This window comes from Tenrec ecaudatus, chromosome 4, assembly GCF_050624435.1.
Source record: "Tenrec ecaudatus isolate mTenEca1 chromosome 4, mTenEca1.hap1, whole genome shotgun sequence".
NCBI lineage: Eukaryota > Metazoa > Chordata > Mammalia > Afrosoricida > Tenrecidae > Tenrec > Tenrec ecaudatus.
The window spans coordinates 153,916,790-153,926,377 of NC_134533.1; the positions used below are offsets into that span (position 1 = coordinate 153,916,790).

The 9,588-nt window shown below is 45.5% G+C and overlaps 2 pseudogenes; both read right to left on the reverse strand.

Moving 5' to 3' along the window:
• Positions 1–82: 82 nt before the first annotated feature.
• Positions 83–520, reverse strand: LOC142447176 (microtubule-associated protein 1 light chain 3 beta pseudogene; annotated as a pseudogene).
• Positions 521–5,813: 5,293 nt separating this feature from the next.
• LOC142447177 (ATP synthase mitochondrial F1 complex assembly factor 1 pseudogene) lies at positions 5,814–6,320 on the reverse strand (annotated as a pseudogene).
• Between the last annotated feature and the right edge of the window lie 3,268 nt (positions 6,321–9,588).

A 9,588-nucleotide genomic window follows, 5' to 3' on the forward strand; every position in this document is an offset into this window, starting at 1 on the left:
TGACCGATGACCGGCGCTAACATCCCTTTCCTTCCCCGCCCCTTAGTAAGGGGTGACAATTCTGGAGATGGTTTGGTCCGCCTTAGGCAGCCGGCTTCATGCCAAACGTCTCCCGGGAGGAGTAGACCATGTGCAGGAAGCCGTCTTCATCCCGCTCGCTCTCGCACACCTCCGAAATGGGCGTGGACACGCTCCCCGTGCTGTGGCCGCTAACCAGCAGGAAGAAGGCCTGGTTGGAGTTCAGCTGCAGGCGCCTTCCTATGATTTTGATGAGCTCGCTCATGTTGACGTGATCGGGGACGAGGAACTTGGTCTTCTCCAGCACAGGAAGCTGCTTCTCACCCTTGTATCTTTCTATTATCACCGGGATTTTAGTAGGATGTTGTTCTCGGATAAGCCGGACATCTTCCACTCTCTTCGAACGAGCGGCGCTGCTTGAAGGTCTTCTCAGACGGCATAGTGCGGGACGGTGGCGGCGGCGTCAGACGGTAGCTCGGACTAAGACGACGGCAACTTCCCCTGTGTCTGTTCAAGCTTTTTGACCTTGAGAATGCTGCTGAACTTTTTGGAGCCTCATGTTTTTCCTCTCTAAAGTAGGAGTCATAGTAAAGTAATAATATCATCCATCATTTTTCAGAAGGTTAATGAATGAGACAAATATACTGTGGATATGCAACACTATTGTTATAGATTTTATTGTTATTTCTATTATGGTTGTTATTAATTGGTATATTTTGGGGATAGTGATGTGGATAAATAATCTAAGTAGATGCAAAGCTATGTGTAGGGTTTTATAAACCACCGCATCATCATTCTTCTAAAATCCAAGCTGTGTAATTCAATATTTTATTGCATTTTTCCTGGTTTTCTAGTTGTTTCAAATAGTTTGTTGACTCTGACCATTTAAATGATCATTCAGGAGTAACCATGCTTTATGGCCTATAAATACTCATTCTTGTAGTAGGGATTCTACTATGATATATGTATAGTACACACAAAGCTATGAAAAATGTGAGCTGGAGATTAGATATGCTCATTTCCAATTTATTTATAAGATTAAGTCTTGACATGATCACTGAAGATAAAGTCGGTGCATAAGCATATGTGGTGAAGAAAGCTGGTGGTGCCCGGCTATCAAAAGACATAGCATCTGGGGTCTTAAAGGCTTGAAGGTAAACAAGCGGCCATCTACCTCAGAAGCAACAAAGCCCACATAGAAGAAGCACAGCAGCCTGTGTGAGCACAAGGTGTCGAAGGAATGAGACATCAGGCATCAAAGAACAACAACAAAAAAATCATATAATTGTGAATGCGGGGAGTGTGGAGTAGAGACCCAAAGCCCATCTGCAGGCAACTGGACATCACCGTACAGAAGGGGCACAGGGAGGAGACCAGCCAGTCAGGGTGCAGTGTAGCAACGATGAAACATACACCTTCTAGTTCCTAAATGCTTCCTCTCCACCCATTATCATGATCCCAGTTCTACCCTACAAATCTGGCTGGACAAGGAGATGTACACTGGTACAGACAGGAACTGGAAACACAGGGAATCCAGGGCAGATGATCCCTTTAGGACAGTGGTGTGAGTGGCGATACTGGGAGGGTAGAGGGAGGGTGGATTGGAAAGGGGGAACCGACTACAAAGATCTACATGTGACCTCCTCCCTGGGGGATGGATAACAGAAAAGTGGGTGAAGGGAGACATTGGACAGGGCAAGATATGACAAAATAATCATTTATAAATTATCAAGGGTTCATGAGGGAGGGGTGAGCAGGGAGGGAGGGGAAAATGAGGAGCTGATGCCAGGGGCTTAGGTGGAGAGCAAATGTTTTGAGAATGATGAGGGCAATGAATGTACAAATGTGCTTTACACAGTTGACGTATGTATGGATTGTGATAAGAGTTGTATTAGCCCCTAATAAAAGATTAAAAATACTTATAAATCCCAAATTGGTTTCCTTTATTATTTTTCATTGCTTAAGTTTCTTTTACAGGATTTTTTCCTATATTATTACAAAATCAATGCAGCCATAAACTCATTGAAGATAAAAAAATCAAATTAAGTAAAAAAGAGTAGCACAGAGGAACCATTATCTTGTCTGCTTTAGTAACTTGGTGGGCATTTCCCAGAAATCTGACGTCCATTTCACTGTCCCCAAGGAGGATATTGGCTGGGCTGCTTCTGGAGGTTGTGAGAAGAGGATTTGTTTCTTCTACTACTCCAGCTTCTCTAGGAACCTCCCTGGCACAGTGGTCAAGTGCTTGGGTCTTAACGGAAAGATTGCAGGTTCAAACTCAAATCGCTCCGTGGCAAAAGATGTGGCAGCCTGTTTCTGGAAACATTGACAGCCTTGGAAACCCCTTCGGCTGTTCTGTGCTATCCTGACGGGGCACTCACATCAGAACTGACTCAATGGCAACCGGGTTTCAGATTTAGAACTTTCAGCATTCTGAGCGCTGCTTCTGCCACACACACCCTCGCCTCTTCTGAGGGAGATTTTCCTCTGCCCTCTGCCTCTTCTCTCTCTCTTTTTTGAATTTACACAAGATTTCATTTATTTGTTTATTTATCATTTTAATGGAAACTTGTACAACTCTTACCACAATCCATACATACATCCATTGTATCAAGCACAACTTTAAGGACTGTCTATTTTCCATGACACTGTGCTGGCATCAGGTGGCAAATTCACTGAAGCTATGGTTTTCAGGTCTTTGCCAGATAGGTCTCTCTAAACAAATATAAACAACAGCCAGAAGGTACTCCGGTCATTATCTATAGATACACTTTTTTTTTGGTGGCATGTAGGGATTTAGGACAAAGCTGGGACAAATAATGAAACGAATAACTACTTCTTTTCCCATCATTTACTCACCCTTTGGTGGAGGTGTTATCGATGGAGGGAAAAGCAAACAGAACTGGAAAATCACAAAAGCAACCCCACCTGCTATCAAAGATTAATGGGCCTCAAAGAATTAGGACGGTCAGTGGGCATTTAAGGAAGATGGCATGGCTGAAAAGACCAAAATGTCTCAAAAGACGAACTGCCATGTTCAGAGGTAGGTCCAGGATTTTCATTAGCAATCAGCTCGTCCTCTACAGAAATTGTGAAAGGTTAGCAGCTTCTCCAGGCTAAACACTGTCTTTCTCTACACAGACTCAGTGGTACAGCAAAACACATACTGCTCAGAATATAAAGGCAAATCCAACTCCACTGGCAGAACTTGGAGATCAGGCCCGACTCTAAAACTCCTCTCTTAACAAGCACACACACTCAAACTGCAAACACGTTACATCCCATGCACCACATGTGGTGCCACCAACCAGAACCTAGGCAGGAGGTGCCCTTGAGGAGGAGCATGCTACCCCGAACAAGAGTGGCAGACAATAATGTGATGGGCCCGGGGGGCTTGGGTCCAGAAGGCTGGATGTAACCGGCATCCTTTTCTCTTGCTGAGCTTTTAGTCACAACAGTGAAATGACCGACCAAATGCAGATTCCAGCTCTGGAGAAGACCCTTCTCATTCTTAGCATTTCAAGGATCTGCTCTGAGTCTCACGCTCAACCCACAGAATGACACCTGGGACAGCACAGGCTTCAATTTCACAGTTTTGTGTAACAAAGATTGTAATCCAGGCTTTATTTTTTTAATGTTTTATTTGGGGCTCATACAACTCTTATCACAATCCATACATACATCAATTGTGTAAAGCACACCTGTACATTCTTTGCCCTCATCATTTCCAAAGCATTTGCTCTCCACTTAAGCATCAGGTCCTCTTTTTTCCCCCTCCCTCCCCCTCCCCCTCCCTCATCAGCCCTTAATAATTTGTAAATTATTATTTTGTCATATCTTGCCTTGCACAACGTCTCCCTTCACCCCTTTTCTGTTGTCCGTCTCCCAGGGAGGAGGTCACATGTAGATCCTTGTAATCGGTTCCCTCTTTCCAACCCACTCACCCTCTACTCTCCCAGTATCGCCACTCACACCCCTGGTCCTGAAAGTATCATCTGCCCTGGATTCCCTGTGCCTCCAACTCCTATCTGAACCAGTGTACATCCTCTGGTCTAGCCAGACTTACAAGGTAGAATTCGGATTGTGATAGTTGGTGGGGAGGCACTTAGGAACTGGAGGAAAGCTGTATTCTTCATCGGTGCTACATCGCACCCTGATTGACTCATCTCCTCCCTTAGACCCCTCTGTGAGGGGATCTCCAGTGGCCGACAAATGGGCTTTGGGTCTCCATTCCGCACTTTCCCCTTATTCACTATGGTAAGCGGTTTTTGTTCTGATGATGCCTGATACCTGATCCCTTTGACATCTCGTGATCACACAGGCTGGTGTGCTTCTTCCATGTGGGCTTTGTTGCTTCTGAGCTAGATAGCCGCTTATTTACTTTCAAGCCTTTAAGACCCCAGATGCTAGCTCTTTTGATAGCCGAGTACCATCAGCTTTCTCTGCCACATTTGCTTATGCACCCGTTTGTCCTCAGTGATCGTATCATGGAGGTGTGCAGCCAATGATATGATTTTTTTGTTCTTTGATGCCTGATTACTGATCCCTTCGGAACAACGTGATCACACAGGCTGGTGTGTTCTTCCATGTGGGCTTTTTTGCTTCTGAGCTAGATGGCCACTTGTTTATCTTCAAGCGTTTAAGACCCCAGATGCTATATCTTTTGATAGCTGGGCATCATCAGCTTTCTTCACCACATTTGTTTATTCACCTGCTTTGTCTTTTGTGGTTGTGTCGGGAAGGTGAGCATCATAGAATGCGAATTTAATAGAAGAACATATTCTTGCATTGAGGGAATACTGGAGTAGAGGCCCAATGTCCTTCTGCCACCGTAATACTAAACAAATATAGGCACATAGATCAATTTCCCCATATATATATATATATATATATATTTGCATATGTGCATGTCTTTGTCTTGACCTCTATAAATGCCCTTTGTCCAGGCTTTATTTTATTGCTATATCTTCCCCATGATCAGTCAGGAAACATTTGCTTCCACCTACTATTTTATATAACAATGGCACTGCTTGCAATTGCTTTAAATAAAATCATGCAAAGCAGGATTGGTCTTCCCCTTACAAAGCTGTTGATATATTTACACTATTGATATATCCCGTTCAGATACACAGTTTCTAAGAGGACAAGTTATAGAAGCAAGTGCCACCTGATACGGTTTAATAACATGCAGGCATGGTCCTCGTGTATCTAATTATACCTGAAGTCTGTTGACACCTCACACCAGCTACACTAAAGGCCAAGCTGGGGACATCTCATGAAATCTTTATCCTGATGGGAACATCTGGTTATTCTAGACTCTAAGGATATCCAGGTTATATCTTTGGATGGCCAAGGAGGGCAGGGAAGAGGACCTAGTAGCTTACATCTAACTAGAGCAGGACTCTCAGCTCATTATTTTCTCACAAGTTCACACAGTGGAGGAGCTGATCGTGTAGGTGCTGGGAGGTCCAAAGGGACAACACACGACACGCACTGGTGCATTAGGTCGAGCCAAGTAAACACCCTGTGGCTCCTTCACTAGCTCTTGCATTGACTACAGTCTCTTAGAAGGAAGTCTCCAATATGCTGGCAAGTCTTATCAGAAAGTCTGAGTTCCTTGGCTCGGAATAGCAAGAAGTAGGGCTCACCTCTCAATCATTTCCTGCAGCAAGCACACAGGGTGACTCGTTAGGGACCACTCAGGAGTATAAGTTACGTTCTTTGTAGTTCAAGTGGGTGGGCTATAGGTTACCCAGGGTTAAGCAGACCCTGAGTGGAGCCAACGCTTAGAAGCTCTAAGTCTTCTGGTTCTGGGCGCATTTCAGTTTTGCTGCAAGTTCATTTTGCTCCAATTCAGCGATGACAGACATGTATTTGGTCTGAGGTTAAAGGTCTCCACTAAGCCGCAGGTTTCTTTGCGGTCAGTGGCGTAGAAGAGCTGAACTTGGTTGGCAATGCAGTGTACTTCAGCAACATTCAGAAACTGGAGTCCATTTCTGCTGTCAGCAGCACTGTTCCTAGTTCTTCCTCCAGTGCAGGGGAGAGATACAAACTCAGTTGGCTGGCCGCAGCGTCCCCTCGGGTCTGAATATTTATCAGTGCCGTGAAGTGGAGTTCATTGTCCTAAGAATTCACAACTTTCTCTGCTTGGTAGAGCACACAGCAATGTTGGACAGGACTGAGCACGGTTCCAGATCAAATTAGAGGAAGAACTCCCGGAATAGCTGCAGAGACTGTATCTTTTGCTGGAAATACTGTTGCCAAACCGGTTTGATCTCTTCTGCAGTCTTATCTTTCACCATTTCAGTGTTAAAGAGTGAACGATGGTCTTGTCCTCAATGAATCCTCTGCTCAAAGACTGTTTCCCCAAGGTGTCGGGTTTTTGCTCCACACACTTGATTGTCACCTTGCCTGGAGTGCCCTACTGGCTGATTCTGAAACTCACTGCGCGTCTGCAGGCGAGACTCAAAGGCAGTGGGGTCAGACCTGCGCAGCTGCTGGGTCTTGTCCAGGTAGTGGTCCTGGATGGGGTTGGCGTCCAGCTCAGCCGCGACCCTGTCTCCTTCGCTGCCAGCGCACCGAGAACACGTGCAGCTGCATGGGGACATGAGTCCCAGGCCCAGCGCAGCTGCGCGCGGTGCACAGACCCCGGTAGAGGCCCACCACCTGCTGGACAGCCAGGCCGGCGCCCCCCCCCCCCCCCCCCCCCCCCCCCCCCCGCCAGAGCCGCCACCGCCTCCTCCTCCTCCTCCTCCTCCTCATCATCATCATCATCATCATCATCATTTTCAAAACATTTTCTTTCTACTTGAGCCCTTGGTATCAGTACCTTATTTCCCCACACTCCCTCCCTTACGATAATTTATAAATTATTATTATTTTTTGTCTACTGACCGATGTCTTCCTTCACCCACTTTTCTGTTGTCCGTCCCTAGGAGGGTTTATATGTAGATCAGTGTGATCTGTTCCCCCTTTCTCCTCCTACCTTCTTCTTCCCCTCCTGGTATTGCTACTCTCATGACATGAGGGGTTTATCTGTCCTGGATTCCCTGTGTTTCAGCTCTTATCTGCACCCATGTACATGCTCTGGCCTAGTCATATTTGTAAGGTAGAATTGGGGTCATGATAGTGGAGGGGAGGGTGAGGAGGAAGCATTAAAGAACTAGAGGAGAGTTGTGTTTCATAGGTTCTATACTGCAACGGGCTCATTTCTTCCTTGTGACCCTGCTGTAAGGGCATGTCCAATTGTGTGCAGATGGGCTTTGGGTCTCCCCACCACACTCCCCTTCATTAACATTGATATGATTTTTTTTGTCTGGGTTTTTGATGCCTGATACCTGATCCCATCAACACCTCATGATCACACAGGCTGGTGTGCTTCTTCCATGTGGGCTTTGTTGCCGCTAGATGGCAGCTTATTTATCTTTGCCTCCTCTTTTAAGGACTTTGTGATTAAACCATTTGGTCCATCTGGATAAGTCAGGATAATCTCTGCACCTTGGGATTCATAACTTAATTTCATTTGCCAATTCCACATAATGTAACGGGTTTTCAGGACCTAGGGAGAAAGATATGGACATCTGGGGCAGGGAGCATTATTCAACATACACCAACCATTATAAGCAGTCCGTTTCGTCAGAGGAAGATACAAGAAAGAAAGAAAAGGGGGGGGGAGGGAAAGAGCAGGGACCTTGGTGAGCATTTTCAGCCACAGCATTATTTCAGCATTCTAAAGCCTCGACCCGTCTGTTTTCTATCAAATGCCCTGCAGTTCACTGTAGGTATACGAGAGATGCAAGGAAGGCAGACTGTGGGGTGTGTATCTCAGAAGGGCATCTCAGAGGAAGGAGGAGATGTGAATCAGGCGAGGGAAATGTCCTGACACAGGGAATGTGGTATCTGTGGGTGAGAAAATCTCTGAAGGATTAAAAACAGCACCCTAGGTTGAAGGACTTGGAGGCAGGTTTGTGTAGGGTGGGCTGCAGTGTGTTTTGAAGTGGCGATGGGAGAGGCAGGTGGCTAGTTGGACAGACACTGGATCAAGATGAACCTTGTTAGAAGGGCGACCAATGAACTTCATGTTACGGTCGATGCAGAGCTCTTGAACATGGCCTGGGGAGATTTGCCACATAATCACAGTAAGTCTTCCCTCCATATGCTTAAGGGTGGTAAGATGCCAGTACTCTTCAAACCAATCTACTGATTCAGTAAAATCTTGATCAAATTCCCAGGTGGCTTTCCCCCAACCCTCAGAAATTAGCAAGTAGATCCTCATAGAGAGATGAAAAAGGATCCAAATTTGTCAAAATAAATAGGAAGAAATACAATATGGTGGGATGTACATTTCCCATTTTAAAACTATTCCCAAACTGCAGCACTTGTACCAGTGAGGTCCAGTGGGGAGACCCCACTGGGGGAACTGGACTCTCCCGCACACACACTCGTATCCTGAACATGTAAGTAGGACAATACCTGGTGTCTGAGGAAGCAGAAGACAAGATTGTTGAACTGTGCATCGGCGGACAAACCTGGTCTTGCTACATCATCCATATGCTGTAGGAAAATATACATTATTTCAGGAAACCTGTGACTGACATTCCCAGCAATGATTATTGTAAATCTCCCTGACAATTAACCCCTATTGTTTATGTGAATAGCATCCAGCTACGACAGGATTGATTCTGTACAAGTGAACAATTCAGGTGCTGTGATGTGGAGTTAGCCTACATTGGCTCAATATCCCTCTCTCAACAGGGCTTTAAAAAATTAGTACCAGGGGCGAATCAAAGACAATATTAATGGAAGATCATTATGCCCCAGAGGGATGATTGATAAGACTCTACCAGAAATAAACAAGGAGGTTTTGAAAGGGAGCCAAAGGCAGTCAAAAATAACAAACACACAAACAAAATATAGATCCAGGAATGGGTTTTGGTTTTTCGCACTAAATCCTAGCCCCCAACTTAAGAACAATTAGTTCTTACATCATGACCCCACTCGCTTGCCCTCAGGAACACAGAAGATATGGGTGCTATAGCAAACTGTGGCAAAGAGATTAGATGGGTCAGCTATCAGATGAAATAGTTTCCTGCGTCTTAAAGGCTTGCTTCCAAAGGCAAGCAGCCATCTAAGTGAGATGCTAATTCAGTCCACATGCGAGAAACACGCCATCATCAGTCCTCGAAAGACTGTAAATCAGATCATCCAAAGTTGCAGGAGGGCTGAGTATCAGAGCCTAAATTTTGGGAATTCAGTTTGCAGGAGGCTGTGGATGACAGTGGGAGCCCAAGATACATTTGTGGGAACTGCATAGAAATCAACCTTTGGTGGTCTCCCTCCGTCCTTAATTGAGAGATGGGAGGAAAGCGGTCACTGAACAGTGCAAGGGAGAGATGGGTATATGAGATCAAAGGGATACAGTTGACTTGAACAGTTAAAACGTTGTCAGTTGATCCCCTGTCCGATGCACACTGGTCTGATCTGGTTTTCCACAGTACCTGCATTGTTTTGGTTTGTTGGCTTGTATTAGGGTTTATCTTAGAGGTGTCATGTGATGGGGGGTCACACTCT